The sequence below is a fragment of the Hippopotamus amphibius genome, chromosome 6, assembly GCF_030028045.1.
Source record: "Hippopotamus amphibius kiboko isolate mHipAmp2 chromosome 6, mHipAmp2.hap2, whole genome shotgun sequence".
Lineage (NCBI taxonomy): Eukaryota > Metazoa > Chordata > Mammalia > Artiodactyla > Hippopotamidae > Hippopotamus > Hippopotamus amphibius.
Window position 1 is genome coordinate 120,693,726 of NC_080191.1, and position 15,463 is coordinate 120,709,188.

A 15,463-nucleotide genomic window follows, 5' to 3' on the forward strand; every position below is an offset into this window, starting at 1 on the left:
CTCCACACGCTGGAGGCCTAGGTCCTCAGCACTTCAAAGGAGCGTCCTTACCGAGGGGGAGCTGAGTTTGCAGGGAAAGGTTTGCTAGGCTGCCCCACTGCTCCCCACACCCCGACACACACACGTACTCTCCCATTTTGGAGAGCCTTTCTCTTTGTCCTTTTTGAGGCCACAGACGCTTACATGAAAAGTCCGAAACCAAGAATAGGTCCTTGACCACAGCAGGGCCTGGTTCCAGCCAAAGCTCCCTGAGATTCTGCCTTCCTGGCAGCCGCTGAGACCCGCACGGCTGCCCTGCTAGGGGGGGTCCCACCATATGACACCAAGGGGGCCAGGAAGCATTGCACGCAGCCACTGCCCTGGGTGACAGCTGTGACACGCCTACAGCCAGGGATCAGAAGGAAGGGCTGCGGAGATGCCATGGCTGGGCAGAGCTGGGTGAGGGGGGTGGCCGGGCTCTCCCAGAGCCAGAGGGCGGCCCCGAGGGTGACAAGGCTCTCACCATCTAGTCTCAGAGCCTCTCGTGCCCTAGTTCACAGTTTTGTCTCTTGAGAAGATACATTCCTCTTGGATGTTTTGGAACAAGCATGAACTGCGCTGAGTCTAAAGTAAGAGTGTGGAGATTTAACTGTTAGAAATTAGAAGCCTATTTGCCACAATAACAGCTTCTTCTTTCTTCTTCTCAGAAAAGGAGCAATGCTTCAGGTGGAGGGCAAATATATCCAAAAACCTAATTTCTTTCTCTCTTCTTTTTTTAATAAGGAAATCTTTTCCATCTCCATCTTAACATGGACACTTTTGGAAAATTGTGGTTATAGTAACTGGTCTGTGATCTTTTGTGGCCAAGAGAATAGCAGGCAAAAACTAGGGCTGTTAGAGGACTTCCACGAGGCTCTGAGAACATCTTTGTTTTGAACGTCTTGGGCTTTTTTTGTCCTCAGTATGTATGATCTGTCCCCATCCTCCCCCCCCGCCCCATCCCCCAGCCCATCCCATATTGTCTTGGCACAGGCAGAGAGCTGGTCCCTAGGCACAGGGTATGAGGTTCAAAAGAAAGTTCAGAATCTGTTCATCCTACTCCCTGTGTCACCGAATCAGAGAAAGCTTAAGAAGGGGGACCGCCATCAATGTCCTTTAGTCTGACCTCCCCCCAGTGAGGATCCATGACAGGTCTTTGCAATCTTCGGATTTGAGGAAACCACCTCAGGCAGCTTTTTCCATCACCATCACCTAAAGTGTTTTTTTTGCATCTGTTCCCTCCTTTGAGCCTCACAATAACCCCGTGAGGTAATGGGAACATCTGTTGTTAGACCCATTTTCATGATGGGTAACCTGAGGTTCAGAGATTCAGCATCTTGTTCAGAGTCATTCTGAGGCATAGACAAGATGGGATTCCCAGCATCCCCTCCTGGCCATGTGCCCACCACCCTGATTCTATTTATTCATATTCATGCAGCTAAGAGGCATTGCTGAGGACCTACTATGTGCTGAGCTCTCTACCAGCAGCTGTGGGAAAGGGAGAAAGCAGAAGAAAAGGCCCTCCCTCAGAGGACTTGATAGTTGCAGAGGAGAAACAGTCAGGGATAGAAATCATACAAGAGAGAAATGCAGAGGGAGGGAGAGGAGAAGTCACAGGAAGAAGAGGGACACATTCGCAAACTCAACCCAAGCTCTAATTTTTCCCTTCTTAGAAAAAACGCTGGCAGAAGTTTGGGGGTTTTATATTCATTGAATGGAAATAGACACCTCTGTGAATGTTCCCAATCAAATAGCCCTTTTCTATCAGGCTGTGTCTGCACATCGACAAGCAGAAAATCTTGGATTTTTCATCCTCACAATCCCCTTAGTTAAATAAAAAGAGATTCTTTAGCCGGGCATTTAGGAGCTCACAGAATTCTTCCAAAATTATGGCAGTAAAATGAATACTGTATTTAAATGTTTAAAGCCAATTCTTTTTGAATTGGATTTTGATTTAAAATATTTAAGTCTGGGAGAGTGCTTTCTTCTGCTAGGTCTTCCGGTTTGGCTGGGGTGGGGAAGGTGGTCCTTGTGCCCCACCGCTGCCTCCAATGAGTGAGCTGAGTGAACTGTTTGGGGCACACGAAGCCATTATATGTTTGGGGAGTTTTGTGGGGGGGAAGGGAGCAGGTGAAAGTAGCACTTGGGCAGGGCAGCAGAGTTGATTCATTTGTGACAGGACTCATATGTACAGAAACAACAGGGTCAAATCTGGGCTCTTTCTATCAACTCTTGCCGTAGGAGGTCACCCTACATGCCAGGCCTGAGGACAAGGCACTAGAAATGATGCTGCTGGGTCAGTGGGCATTGATCATGCTCCCAGCGCCCTGCTCAGTACCATGGGCAAGAACAAGAAGGGACAATTACATGAAAGTAGCAGAAGCTTCAGGGAGTGTCCAGGTGCGTGGTGAGCAGTGCGACTTGCCCTCTCACAGGGATTCTAACCACAGGTGGAAAATGCCATTCATCAGCCCAGCGTTGTCCAGGCTCCATCTGCCAGCATCTGGGAATGGCCAGATATGCCCAGGTGGCCAGATACCTTGTGGCCTCTCACCCAGACAGCAGCAACAGCAGATGTGCATTCGTACCGGCAGGAACAGCCAACCAGTGTGGCCACAGGCCAGACTAGTGCTTGTCTTGCCAGGTGGATGACCAGATCCTGCTCTCTGGAGGCTGAAAATACATAGGCTGAAACCTCTCACGTGACTCAGGTGACAGGGAGGAAGAGAAAGGGGAGGTTGAGATGGAAGTAGTCAGTACAGAATGGGTTGCCCTAGTGGAGTAAAGCAATCAACTGGATGGCCATCTGTCTTACAGAATACGAAAAGCACATTCTAGTAGTTTTAATCAAATGCTATAAATATGACCAAGGCCCCAATTCATCTGGTTACCAAAAATGTGATTTCAGTGGGTTCTGCTTTCACCACCTCTTTCTTGAATGTACATAATCACGCTATCAAGCAGGGCTTAGCTCACACATCTCTGCTTGTAGCAAGGGGTGTGCCTGGCGGACCTGGTCCCGGCAGGGAGAAGGCTCCTAGAGGGAAAGCAATGTCCTTTGTTCCTATACAACAGGGATTGGCAAACTTCACCTGTAAAGAGCCAGTTAGTAAATATTTGGGGCTTTGCAGGCCATGTGGTCTCTGTTTCAAGTATCCAACCCTGCCACGGTAGCATGAAACGAGCCACGGACAATATACTTCAATGAATGGATGTGGCTATATTTCCCAAAAAACTTTATTTATGAATGCTAAAAAAAAGCAGGCAATTTGAATTCATATTATTACTGCATGTCACAGAATTTTATTACTCTTTTGATTTCTATTTTCAAGCATTTAAAGATGGAGAACCTTTCTGAGCCCACAAGCCTTACAAAAGCTAGCAGCTGGCCAGATTTGGCCCAGGGGCCACCGGTTGCACACCCCGACCATGCAGGCACGGAAAGCAGCCTTCCATCTGCCAAGGGAAAGCAGATTACACTCCTAAGCCCTCCCAGCAACTACCCAGTGGTCTTGGCCTCCAAAAGGAACAGCAAATAATGCCACAGTCCTTAATTAAGCTGTTTTAAAAATCTATGTTCCGGGGGAAAACAAAGACCAAGACCAAAAACTATTTGTTGAATTGACTCAAATGTGCGCAAGCGTTCCTCAAGAGCGGAAAGCCTTGTGTCCAGGAATCTGCTGACCATGAACCCCACTGAGCTTAGGGCTAACTCCCAGGCGCAGGGCCTTCCCCCAGTGACTCAGCCCGTAATGATTTCTAAGCAGGAATGTTCATTATCTCAGACTGATTTCCATTCAGCCCTGCTCATAACCATCGCTCTAAAAATGATCTTAAAGACTTGTGACTGTTTGAATCAATACAACATAATCAGTAGAAAGCCAGGTCCGGCACACTTCAAAATTAGCATTCTTCTTGGCTATGGGATTCAATATTAGCCAAAGGAAGAAAAAGCGGACATTTTTCTTAACCATTGCCTTATTTAAATTAACCAAATCGGTTTTACAAAAAAGTGAGAGAGCTGGTCTAATCCTTTGAAAAAATTTACTGGTGCAAAGTAGGTGCTTTTCAAGGAAGATCATTCTGGGGTCTTTGGGGGATCCCCAAAGCCTCCTGCCATGTACTCTGGCAGGTTACGGATGCTGCACCATTCTCTGTGTGCATCAGACATTTATCGAGGCTGACAAGCCAAAGCCCTGGGCACAATTTAATTTTCATGTAACCACTTTCCATTGTCCAGCTGTAGGCAAAGGAAATGAGTAATGAAAGTTTTGAAGTCTACTCCAGCACCTTCATTTCCCTGCCTTTATTTGCTTTACTTTATACATTTATTCTGTACTTGCTTTATAGATCTTGCTCTAGTTTTCCTTTGAGTACCAACCAGAAAGAAGAGTTAGCTGACTTGGTAAGAAGTGGGTTAAAAGCCAAACTTGACTATCCCAGGAAGACAGAAAGAGACAGACGGTGTTACCTCTACCAGCACCTCATAAAGCAATCAGACATCCCCCGTATGGCATCAGTGAACAGATGGGATTCCATGTTTGCAGCTTTGTTCAATGTAATTCGGCAAACCCTTGCTCAGCGCCCGTGTTGTGCCAGGCCCTGTGCCAGGAATGGGGAAGGGAGGATGGATGAGACATGGTCCTGTCCGTGAGCATCTCCTGGTCTTGCAAGCTGCTGGGATGTTTCCTCTGCCCTGTTAGAGGCTGTCCACGAGCAGTCAGGACTATGGGGACAGAAGTTTCGGGTTGACAGTTCTCTGCCTTAAGTCAGGTGGTAGTTGTGATTCTGGGAGCTCTGCCACGTTGCTGAGGCCAAATGGAGAACTTTCTAGGGAAGCAGGCAGTGCTTCCCTATGTGTTTCTTAATCCCACCCCAGGCTGACTCGGTTCATCTGTAGATGCAAGCTGGTCACACTGACTTCGGAGCAGAAATAACATGGCTGAGGGCTAAGATTCAGTGAAATCAGCCAAAGGAAGTTCTCATGTACCAACAGCAGGCAGCCAGATGTCGGAAGTTAGGAAGAGTAACCAGGTGCAGGGACCAGCCTGAGTGAGGGAGAACCTTGGCGGCCCGGGTTGGAGCTGAAGAGGGAAGAAGGGCTAACTCAGGAGGGCTCGCTGCGGGTTCACACCCCATCCTGAGGATCCCAGGTTCTCAAGGTGTCCTCGGACCACAGCAGCAGCATCACCTGGGAACAAATGAGAAATACAAATTCTCGGGCCCCACCCAAGACCTGCTGAACCAGAAACTGGGGGTGGGGTCCAGCATCTGTGTTTTAACGAGCTCTCTGATTCTGAAGCAAACTAAGGTTTGAAAACCATTGATGTAGAGGATAAGAAGAAGGATTTAAGCTGGCACCGGGAGCAGGTGACTGTTAACAAGATAAAAATATAATTGTGTAGTGATGAGAAGGGACCAAAGCAGACTACCTCACCCCCATCCTGGACCCTCTAGGATCTAACCCACGCTCCCTGAAGCAGTGGTTTCAGGGAACCCTGGTCCTAGTCCCCATTCCACTCCTCCCCTGGGGCATGAGCCACTTCCTGCTGGTCTGGCCCCATTCATCCTAGAGAAAGGCACAGCCCAGGAGAAGCTGTAGTGAGGCCACCCAGCCCAAGGAAGGCCACTGTCCAGATTCCTATAAGCTGAGCAGCCTCCTCCACAGCTGTATTTTAAGGGGAAACAATTAAACTGCAGCAATGACCCTGCATCACCAGGAGAACTGGTCTCCACACAGCCTCTAAGCTGGTGGAGCCACCCAGGGCCTGACAGGAGTAGGTCGGGGTCAGTTAAGGACACTGCCAGGTGACTGCAGCCTAGCTCCGTTTGTAACAAGACTAGAGCACGCAGCGTCACCATGCAGGCACAAAACTGGGTGGAGAATGAATGGCTTTTCTTAGGGCAGTAACCCATTCTGGATCTTACTGAAAGTAGAAAGCAAAACCCAAAAACGAACCTGCAGCCTTCCCTACAGACGATGTCTTGGCCCTTGAATTTCTAAGACCTGCAAAGGTGCCAGGCTACACCAATGCCCTTTTTCCCCATCGACCAGATCCCTGAGGTCCACCAATGATTGATTTAGCTTTTCGATTTACGGCTTAAACTCTGTGAAGGTCCACAAACCTTTGGAAAGAAGTAGTTGGTGCCCTGTTAGTCATTTACACCTAGCTGTGGGGTACAGAATCTGTCTTCGTGTGAGGATTTCTGGGAGTCAGAGCACTGAGGTGCTGGGCCTTGGGGTGGAAGCACAGAAGAGAAATGGGCTGGGAAACAGTCCAGATACAAGGCCTGGGAGATCCAGCCTCTGATGTTTCGTTCCTAGGAATCCTAGTCCCCTCCGGATCAGACTCATTCCTGGTCCTCTCAGCCGGCTCCTCACTAAGTCCTCCCAAATGCCCCACAGGACACCTCTGTTTCTCCAGCCCAGCTTGGAAAAGGTCTTCTGATTAAACACCCAATTTCCTGAGACCACTGAGATCATATTGGGAATAACTCATCTCTAACAGATTAGAAAGTACTAACGAGCACGAATAGGGCTGGCTAGTTGTGTGCTGGGGAGAGAGCATGGGGAGAACCAGCCTGACCCAAGGTGGGAATTAGCGGTAAAGCATTTCTTCATGTTGCTTAGATCCAGAAGAGCTTTTCTTCACATCCTGGCCTCTCTGTGAATTCTCTCATAAAACATTTCTCGCCCAAAACCTTAGGGCCATGTTATGTGTTTTCCTGAGGTTAGTCACTGATCACAAAGGCTCCTGTGGGACAAAAGCACATGGAGTGGGATGGCAGAAAGCAGACAGAGAGGGCTTCACTGGTTCTGGAAGCAGGGTGGGCTTTGCTCTCGCTGGCAGGCAGCATAGGGACACGTTGTGGACTGAGGGTGAGGAGGTCAGACCCAGTCAGGACACCGGGTGGAGTGAGTGAATAAGAGGGAGTGTCCATTGGGAAGCCTGGATACAGGTGAGACACACACGGTGTGTCACTGCGCAGGACATACCAGCCACTTACATTTGCCAGAAACAAGAGAAAGAATCGTGTGCTGACCCCAGCTAGTCCCTCCCATTCTGAGGAGCGAGGGGAAGCTGGTACCCCTGGACCACTGAGGGGACACATCTCCAGGATCAGGGGCCCACGCCATGAGAGCTTTCAGCTGAGTGAAAGAAACCACAGCCCTCGCCTCCTCAGCACCTGATGGGGTGCCTGACCAGGGCACTAGAAAACATGTGTGAGTCCAGTATGGCCCCCAGCTCTTGCCTGCTCTGCTGTCACTGGCCCCCCCTCAAGGCAAGAAGAGGAACTCGTCTATCACCACACCCTGGGTGTCTAGCAGGGCACCTGGCCCACAGCATGCAGTCCATCAATGCTGAAGTAAATGGAACACCAGAGATCACTTAACCTCCGTGAATGCCTAGGGTTTGACAAATGAAGATGCTCCAGTGGAGGAAGACGCTGCCATCTTTTCTCTTCGTGTGCACGTTCGGACTCTGTAAATTTGGGTGGAGGAGGATGGACGTGCGATAGAGGAAGGGCAACACTTCTGCTGCCCCAGTGGAAAGAGAGTGGGGTTGTTTGGAGAGGGGCCCCCTCCCAGCTATAACCGGTAATAGGAACCCTTAGGCAAGGAGCAGGGGTAGGTGGGCCTTGACGAGCCCACTTGCTCCTCCTTGAAGGTCACGGGCAGCATCCCGACCAAGGAGAGAAAGCCGTACTCCGTTAATGCCCCAGCCCCGTGCTGCTCTCCAGGCCCTTTTATCAGATTCACTGCAGAGGAGATTCATCAAGATGAAGCACAATCCCCAACAGACTAATGAAAAGAGGGCAACAGACATGAGAAGAGCCGAAATGCAGACGGTGTGTGTTAATCACAGGCAACAGAAACATGTCGGCTCTAATGTCTGTTTGCTTTTATCTTGAGACAAAAATGCATCTCTGCTGTCAAGATCCTTTTTCCTGAGCATTTCAGAACAGAAATGGGACACACACACGCACGCATGCACACACGCATTGCACACACACACAAATTGGAGGGTTCTTTTCCCCAGTAGGAAGAGCCATCAGAGAAATGAGCCCATAGGTTGTGTCTATTTGCAGAAGCAGAGAATCGACCGCGGGTCTCAGCTACATCCTCCAGCCCCGATGTAGAAAAGGGAGTGAAAGGGCTGAGGAGGCATCAGCCCTTGGAAAGGGTTCATTAATAGCTCTGATGGGGGGCTCCGCCTGTGCCTGGGGGTCACAGATATGAATATAATGTGCACATCCACCCCAGAGACAAAAGTACATCCGTCCTGGTGGATACGGAATGCAAGAATCTGGAGCCCCCACTCCGACCTCCCCCCCTCAGCTCCTTGACATGCTGCAGAGGAGCCGCTGGGGGATGGGATTTGGGAGAGGTCGTGCGCATCTTCACTAGTCAATTTCAGGTGATGGAAATAAAGCAGAAGCATTTTGGAGGTCAGCGAGCTAGACCAGTACCCAGGACTGATCATTCAAAATGCAAGAGAAGAGATTTTGAGGGGTAAGGTGACTCAGAGTTGGAGAGGGAACAGGTGAAGCTGAGCAGGAGTGACAACAACAGGGACACCCCTCCCCGGGGAAGCCAGAGGACTGCTCTGGATTGGGAGCCAGCCACATCTGGGTTTCTGCCAAGTATGGGTGAGTCTGGCCATGTGACCACAGAGGCAATCAGATCAATTGCTTCCAAAGTCAGAGCTGTTTGAAGGTGATTTCAGTTGTCCGTTGAACAAGTCATGACGGATCAATCCACCTGATTGCTTCCAGCCTGACCTCATTGCTTCCAGAAAGGGTTGTTGGTGACCTGAGCTGGACAGGCTCAGGAGGAGACTGAAAAAAACCAGTTGGTGAGTTTAAAAAAGAAACTGCATGTAGAAATCAGTTGTTTTCAAAGAAATCTGTAGGAATTAGAGTGGGCATGTTATGTTATTGGCATGGACATTATAATGTCGGTAAGGTGAGAGACAGAATGATTTGGTGGGAGATCCATTTGGAAAATTAATATATTAAATATAAACTCTCAGAGACAAGTAGCTAAGGACAGCTAAATATAAGTGTCATATACATATCTGTAATGCAGAAATAAGTGAAATATAGAACGATGTCGATGGTTCACATTTTGAATTCCTTAGAAACCCTGGTTTGGATGTTAGATTTTTTCTTATCGTTGTTTCCTTCTAGCTCTCCAAGCACTGGAACAGTGCCTGGCACACAGTAGGCGTTTGCTAAGTGTTTAGAAGTGGAAGGTCCGGCTTGCCACCACTTGGTAGACACTCAGTAGTGTCACTATACCCCAAGTTAAAAGAGCTGCAGAGAAGCAGGTCGGCCACCTCCTCCTCTAGATCATCACAGCTGGTTGAGGAAAGGTTTTTGTGGATTCCCAGATTTGCCACCGTGTTTAGCCAGCTGCAGGTCTTGTTGGGCTCTCTGGTAGTGATCGGTGATGGGATGTTACATTAAGTGAGTTGATGCCACTTAAACCACATCTGCATAACTCCCAGCAAGCTCTTTCTACAGGGAACGGGGCCAGGGGCTCCCCTCCTACTGCCTCTGCCATTTCCGAAATACTCAATAAAATGCTGTTGAGTTTCACCAGCTTCAGTTATGGAACTAAATGTAAAGGTTCTGGACTCAGCCAGTCTGAAAGGTCTCGTGATTCCTTCTCTCAGCCCTTCTCTTCTCCCTTGTCTAGAGATGCCACCACCATTTAGAAGCCTTGCATGGCTTTATTTCCAGCTGCCCAACCACAGCATGTGAGGAAAAGGTCTGGTAAGCTTTCTCTCCTCAGAACCTCTGTGTGTTGACACTACAGACAGAGGCAGGACCGGCAGCATCATTTTCTAGAATCACCTTCGATCACAGTTACTGTCTGGGCAGTTCCTGCCAGTGTGGCCAGAATGCCTCTTGCGGTGGCTGTCTACATCTCCGTGGCTGGGCCAGTGTGTACCTGACACATGTCAGAATTCTTAGATCTTCCAGCTGCCTCAGAGTGAATTCCTTCAATTTAAAAAAATGTGTTTATTTGCTAAATATACTGTTGTGTGGGTATGAGTGTGATGCATGGCAAACTCTGGCCTGTCTCGTTAGAAGGACGGTGCGTGTTTATAGAATATTGAAACTAGTTTTAGGAGCGCACACTAACATCTTGCTCAGTGAACGAGGTTGCCCAGTCCCAGCGGATCAGAGGAAGTGCCCTTTCATCCCCCCACCCTCTCTCAGCACCCCTCCCCTGCCTGACTGAGCTGTCCTGTCCACTCCAGGCTGACACAGAGTGAGGGGCTCCGAGAATCTGTATGTATATAAAGATATAGAAAGAAATAAGAACCGTCGCAAGAATCTGCTGGGCTTCTTCCCATGACTGTGATCTTACCCGTGTTTGAATCACAAACTTTAAATTTCCAACAATTCTTGCCGTTTCCAAGTAATTTGTTAAATGCCTATTCAACACAGACAGATATTTATTTTCAGCCTTGGCTTGTAAATGCCTACAAACTGATTCATGTTGGTGGTCATGGACGACACTTTCTGTGAATTGGTGAATAAATATGATTTTCGAATTTCACAGTAAAGATGACCTCGGAGAGTTTTCGTTTTCGACTATTTGATGAAATGAGATGGCAGGAGCAGCTTTGTCTGGGTCACTATTCTCTGGGGCCCCGTCCTAAATCCACGCATGGGAAAGAGAGGGACATGGGACGTGCGGGGTGGTGGTATGGCAAATTGGCCCCTATCCGGGCTCCATCAGGACACCCTTTTACCCCCAGAGCCGCACTCGGCAGCATTGTACTGGAGACCAATACAACGACAGTGCTAAGGTATTTACTGAGCACCTACAAAGCTTGAGCTTGATGTGTGTGATCTTAATTAAGATGAAGAAGATGGGACCCAGAGGAGCTGGGGGCATTGCAGAGGGCAGGTGGTGCTGAGCACAGCTGTCTCTCTCTCGAAGCCTGTTCCTTCCTGCTCCCGCCTTCCTGCTGACCTTCCCTTACACCCAGGTGCCACCCAGGGCCACCTTGTCCCTGAAGCCCACTGAAAGATGGGCTGCCTCCCCACCCAAGCCAGTGGAGATCCACAGCTCTTCCCCAGGTTTATGTGAGTCGCAGGTACAGCGGCCTCTCCCTCCTAATTCAAATTGGGCTCACTCAGGGGTTAAGTCTTGCTTTTTGCTTCCAGAAGAATGGAGGGAAAAGTCAAACAAAGTTTTCTTGAAATTGTTGGGGTCACGGAGGGGATTCGTATTGCACATGACACAGCAAATGCCACCTACAGGCGTTGTCATTTTTTTAAACGCCTCTGGCTACCCTCCTCCTGTCCTCTCCTCCCCTTCCTTTCCTACCCCTGCTCACATCTCCCCCATCCTTCTCGGCAGTTAAAAGAAAAAAAATCTCTTTTTCTTCTCTTTGATGAGCAACTTCATCATGTTTTCTTCATGCCCTGGTCTCCTGCCCAAACCCACGCTCATCCTTCTATCCCAAGAAGTCCATCATGATCTTCTCCCAAATATGGACTGTTCACAGCCTAAGGGGGTCTCTTCTGCCTGATGTGAAGACAGCGTGTTCATCCCATCGAACTGTATTTTCCCTATTACTTCTCAGAGAGGCAGCAAGAAGCCTGAGAAGGCTTTGTCTGTTTGGGGGTCCTTCCATCTTCACCTGGATAATACGCACACACACACACACACACACACACACACACACACACCCCTATCCTTGGGCTTCTCTGAAGCCCAGCGTACAGGGCCCTGACAGTTCTCACCATTCCCTTCCACCAGAAACAATGGGACCCACGTTCTCGCTGTCTGATAAACAGACTCTTCATTTTCTCTCCACATCTATTCCCTCTCAGCTCTTTCAAAAGCACCCCCCCAGCCTCAGCCCCCACAGCAGCCTCCTCCCAGCCTCCCTCTCTGACTCTGTGCCTGAGTGAGACTGAAGCTCCGCTGAGAGGTGACCTCCCAGGCTGACAGGTGACCTCCCAGGCTGACAGGCTACAGGAACTTACCCTTGGTATACAAGGCCCCTGGAGCTCCAGGGATTCCCCCGTCTCTCAGGGCAAAGGAGCTAGACTCTTTAACCCGAAAAAGTCCTGATTTATCAGGTTTGAATATAAGGCTTCATGTCAGGTAAACCTGAGAGAGGGTCCGTGCCAAAAGCTTACAACAAAAACCAACTTATAAATGACTAAACTATGGATAAAAGTCCTGAACAGAGGTTTCATCTCAATCAGATCTGTGTTTATGCTCTAGTGGAGAACCTGACATAGAAAGGGCTCCGAGAAAACGTATGAAACTGAACTGAATTAAACCTCACATCCAAGGTGCTCCATGACCTGGTCCAGCCCACGCTTTCACCCTTATATCACCCAATGGCCCAGCAGGAATCCTAGGTCTTGGTATTCCCAAAGCACACGGTGAACATTTCTGTCTCTATGCATTTGCTCCTGCTAGTCTGCCACCTGGAATGCCATCCTTCCTCCTATACCCGAGACCATGGAAATCTGATCTCTGATAGGAAGTTCCACTCCCAAGGTCCAAGGCTATTGATCAGGCATGCCATCCTTGACTTCCCCAGTGGAATATGATCCTACCATCCTCTGGACCCTGGAGCGTGGCCTGCATTATTATAAAGTGCCCTAAGTGGACAGTGGGAGGACCAGGGCACAGGACTGGTGTTCTAAGCCAAACTCGAATGCCTGCAGAGGTAAAGCAGGTAGCAAAGTGAGCACAGCTACCTGGATGGGGCCTTCGGTGTAAAGAAAAATGCATGCACGTTCAGAGGGGTAAGTGCCCCTCAGCCCCAGCCGGCTGTCTCAATGCGGGCATGGTTGCCCATGATCGCCAGATCTTCTGATTTTCTCTTTCAAGACAGTCAGAAACCCGGGTTTTCATGTGAAATCTTTAATTCAGATTTTAAATTTTGGCAACAAATTCCTGTTTTAACAAATGCTGTATGGACTCCCAAAAGTGGATTAGCAGGCTGACTTCAGGACCATTTTGTGACCTCTATTCTAGACCATATTAGTGTGGATCCGGTCTAAGTCCAACCCATGAGAAAAACAAAATCATCACAACACTCTTGATTCAGATTATTTGGTCCTGTGGATCATGGCTACTCACAAATGCCACTGCAAGGGCGGCAGAAGGAACAGAGCTGAGAGAAGCAAAGGTTAGCCATGTGGATATTCAAAGGCATGACCGAGGCGAGCATGTTTCGGGGCAGTGATGCGCTGGCAGATGGCTAACAAGCAGTTTTGGGGAGGAGATCTAGTTTGCAGCATTTGTTGATTCCCATGGTGTGAACACTACCACCATGAGTGATTTGAAGCCACCAGTGTGACATCACTGAACTCAGAATTGGGAAGAGATGCTAACAGTGAGCTTTTTCAAGGCAGCTCTCGCATACCACTGTTTACAGGCCAGGTATCAAGAGAAACCTGGGAGCACCTTTACCCATGACCTAAGGCCAGGAATTTTCAGGACCTGCATTGGGAATCATCTAGAAGAGAATATAGGAAAGAGGGTTTCTCAAACTGATTTGACTGTGGAATGTTTGACCTCCTAAAGTATCCTTGGCCAGCATTCACTTTGGGAAATGTTGCCTTCATCCTGAGATAAGGAGCTGGAGTCCAGCCCACAGTTCTCCCCTTTGTTAGGGCCTCATCGAGGGGAACTGTCCCGAACCAAGCAGTTCATTTCATCCTAGGCACGACGCCTCTGAGACCCTGTTCTATTTCCCTCAAAGCCTATCTACTCCAACAGCCCACTTAAAATCATGTCTTAAATTTCCAGTTTGTATCCTCTTGACCGTGCGCATGAAGGGAATACCTCAGCTTCAATCAGCGCACTTTCATGGCCAAGAAAAGTTGTGGAGCCCAAGCATGTAGGACTTGCCGCTGATAGAGGGCGCCTGCATGGGAGCGTGATGTTGGCAGCGACACCCTGTCCAGCAGAGGGGTGACACCTACAGGCTGGAGCTGGCTGGTGTCACGCACGCTGACATGCTGGGCTGCCAAAGGGAAATGGAAAAGGTGAAAGGCCCAACGCTGTCCTCCAAGGCTGGGTACCATGGGCAGCACGCGGCATCCCTGGGAAATCTCTTCCTCTCCTCTGGTTGGTCACCGTGTTAACAGCCTAGCTTGAAAATCACTCTGGGTCAATCCCACCCAACTGGGACCAGACCATGTTAGCAAAATAAATCAAGGGATAAATCTTCCAAAGAGCCTCTCTGGGCCTTTGTAATAATCTTAAAATAAAGCTGAATGGACTACAGCTTAGAAATATTTTCCTATTTTCCATTCCAACCAATTTTGTCATGGGAATCATTATTAATATAAGTATTTTGTTAAGCTGTAGCTAGGTGCCTGGAATTATGCTGTGTTTCATATGCCTTATTTTATATTAACCTCACAAGAGTTAGATTTATATCTCCATTTGCAAAGTGCAGAGAAGCCAAGTGCATAATCTGAGGTGACGATGCTAAAGTTCAGGGTCACCCGGGCTCAAGCTGGTGCTTTTTACCCATATAGCTGTCCAAAAGCAGGTACCTATGTTCTGCAAGCTCTATATTCATAGAGCTACCTGGAAACCTTTAGGAGGACAACATCTGGGTGCTCACGGACATTGGTCACATGGCAGGGACTTCCACCTACGCCCGTGAACTTCGCCAGGACCCTTGCTGGACACAGGCCCCCAATCTTGGCTGCCAGGATCCACAAGCACAGCCCTCTGACCTTGCCTAGGGTCTCCAGCCCAGGTCTCTCTTCCCTAAAAGACAGGAAGGCAGCCCCAGAAGCCCCCTGTGAGTTGACCTTGAGTTCCCTTCCTCCAGGCCGCACTCTCCAACCACTATTCTTGTTCTACCCTTCACGTTATCTGCCTTTACCCTTCTAATTACTACCACAATTCACAGTCATCCAATAAGTACACGAGCGTGTCATGAGGGCCTACCATTTTCTCAGGATGAAGTTAAACACCACACGTGCATATCTATACCTGCAAATATACCTCGGTGCACACGTACATATCTAGGGCCTTCCATTTTCATGATACCACTTACTAGTCATGGTACCTCTGTGAGTGACAATCTCCCTGAGCTTTCATTCCCTCATGTATAAAATGCTGATAATGGTACCGGTCTTAAAGGACTCTTGTGATCATTAAATGAGATAATTTCCATTAAGAGTCTGCCACAAGTTCCAGCCCTTTAGGCAGTCAATGAATAATTACACCACAGCTGTGATCTCCGATCTTCCCTAGTCAGATATGGTGTGGGTCACACCCTCCTTCATTCAGTCCTTCCTTCATCTACTCACTTACTCATTCATTCGGTGGTTCTGGGGTTCAGCCTGGACAACGCTCTCCATGGGTGGCGTCCACTTTATCTCCTCAATAGGTTTTCAGAAAGAGGGGAAGGGGCAAGGGGACTTTGCTGGT